The following is a 2,500-nucleotide window of genomic DNA, read 5'->3' as shown; positions in this document are numbered from 1 at the left end:
ACCGCGGCTGCTGGCACCAGACTTGCCCTCCAATAGATACTCGTTAAAGGATTTAAAGTGTACTCATTCCGATTACGGGGCCTCGGATGAGTCCCGTATCGTTATTTTTCGTCACTACCTCCCCGTGCCGGGAGTGGGTAATTTGCGCGCCTGCTGCCTTCCTTGGATGTGGTAGCCGTTTCTCAGGCTCCCTCTCCGGAATCGAACCCTGATTCCCCGTTACCCGTTACAACCATGGTAGGCGCAGAACCTACCATCGACAGTTGATAAGGCAGACATTTGAAAGATGCGTCGCCGGTACGAGGACCGTGCGATCAGCCCAAAGTTATTCAGAGTCACCAAGGCAAACGGACCGGACGAGCCGACCGATTGGTTTTGATCTAATAAAAGCGTCCCTTCCATCTCTGGTCGGGACTCTGTTTGCATGTATTAGCTCTAGAATTACCACAGTTATCCAAGTAACGTGGGTACGATCTAAGGAACCATAACTGATTTAATGAGCCATTCGCGGTTTCACCTTAATGCGGCTTGTACTGAGACATGCATGGCTTAATCTTTGAGACAAGCATATGACTACTGGCAGGATCAACCAGGGAGCTGCGTCAACTAGAGCTGAGCAGCCGGCCGCCCGGGAGTGTGTCCCAGGGGGCCCGCGCGAACACGCAAGCGTCCGCTCAATTATTCTGCAAACAGGAGGAGGCTGAGCTCCCCTGCACAATACACCTCGAAACCCTCTCAGGTCCCGGCGGCGCGCAGCGCCGTCCTAAGTACTTGGTCGGGTTCGAGAGAGGCGCAATCGCCCGGAGTTAGGCGAGTAGACGCTTTAGGTGCGACCCACCCGTGCTCCCAACTGAGCTTGCCGCTGCCGACAGAGGCCCGGGAGCGTGCTGTCGTGGCATTGCCGGCGGGAGACAACACGCGCCACCTACGGTGACCGGCAGCTCCAACGCCAGCGCCACAGAAGGGCAAAGGCCCCACGTGGGTGCCGAAGCGAACTCTCCCAGCACAGCGCACGTGCCAACACGTCTGCACAACTGCGATACAAACCACCAGCGAGAACCGCTGGGGCGACCGAGCAGCAGACGGCGTCGCGGCGCCGAGTGCCGGGCGGCGGCGCATCCTCAACGCACACAGTCCTCAGTCGGACCAGCACACTGCAGATGTCCACCGCGCTTCGCACCGGGCCCGCGAGGACCCACTTTGGCCGCCCCGGCGCCGCGCGCAGGGTGCCCCGGCGCGCAGCTGCGCCGCCTGCCGCGTCCGTCGGCCGGCGCGCCTGCCACTGGGCGCCCCCACCAGCCGGCTTGTAGCGCGTGCGCCCACGCACCGCGCGGCCAGCACGCGGGCGGCCCCCCCTCACCGGCCGGGGACGGTCCCACCCAGCCACCGCCGCGTATTCGCTTCACACACAGATTTGCCCTTACTGATTTACCTCCAGCAACAACACCGCACCACAATGGGTTTACCAGTTGTTCATTTGCGTTGCGTCACGTCACCAGCAAACGTAGACGTCCATCCCAGTTTGCAAATGCAACGATTATTGCATACCTTGTCTGTTAGGTGTCACGACACACTACGTCTGCCCACATACACGCAACAAAATGTGCACGACTAGAGAACACGTGGGAGGTGGCCCCCTACGTATGCGATGTCCATTACGAGACCGACTGTCAACCAGCATCTGTACCATGTCGCAGATGTGGAACGCGGTGCACCATGCTATCACACTGTGTGAGAAGAGACGACTACGTTTGAATACACGCGCCACTACATCAACAGACGGCTCATGCTGATCGCCATCCAGGGCGTCCGTTACTCCACACGTCTCTATGGCGTACCACACTGCAATGTAGCTGTTTATGGGGAGACGGCACGTGGCTGAGTGCACAACATTTGGACCGTATGGTTCGCTGTTGTTGGGCGCAGTCGTACGGTCACACATGTGCCACAGCGTATCATTCAGTACATACGGACCTATGTGCAGTACAATGTGAGGATTAAGCTTACGATATCAGCGGACAGTGGACACAGGCCGTACACGACGTAGACTGAGCGCTTCGACATGCGAATGCCAGTGAACAGCTGCGAAGGGCATTGAACACGCAAGCACCTGAACGACCAGCGTGCGAAGGCAGGGTGGAGGGGGGGGGGCGATGTACATCCTGCAGTTGTCCACATTACAGTGTACAGCGGGAGCATGTAAAAGTAAGCAACACTTGCGAAGTGTTCAACATGAAACGACACACAAGAGGGTGGGCGGTGCGAGTAGCGAACTATATTCAGAGGGTTGTGGTTAGACAACACTAGATTAATGTAACGTGTCATATGCCAATTACAGAGCAGGTTAAGGCACAACGTGGGTTAGGTTAAGGCACAACGTGGGTTAGGTTAAGGCACAACGTGGGTTAGGTTAAGGCACAACGTGGGTTAGGTTAAGGCACAACGTGGGTTAGGTTAAGGCACAACGTGGGTTAGGTTAAGGCACAACGTGGGTTAGGTT

At 57.2% G+C, this 2,500-nt stretch overlaps 1 non-coding gene across 1 annotated transcript in view; it reads right to left on the bottom strand.

Moving 5' to 3' along the window:
• Positions 1-596, bottom strand: part of LOC126125984 (small subunit ribosomal RNA) — a 1,909-nt gene extending 1,313 nt beyond the window's left edge. The window contains exon 1 of the ribosomal RNA XR_007526693.1: positions 1-596. This exon is cut by the window's left edge and continues 1,313 nt beyond it. This is a non-coding gene — a ribosomal RNA (small subunit ribosomal RNA).
• Positions 597-2,500: the final 1,904 nt, after the last annotated feature.

Source organism: Schistocerca cancellata, unplaced genomic scaffold (genome assembly GCF_023864275.1).
Source record: "Schistocerca cancellata isolate TAMUIC-IGC-003103 unplaced genomic scaffold, iqSchCanc2.1 HiC_scaffold_447, whole genome shotgun sequence".
NCBI lineage: Eukaryota > Metazoa > Arthropoda > Insecta > Orthoptera > Acrididae > Schistocerca > Schistocerca cancellata.
The sequence above is the reverse complement of the archived record's forward strand: the minus strand, read 5'-3'. Positions and strand labels throughout refer to the sequence as shown.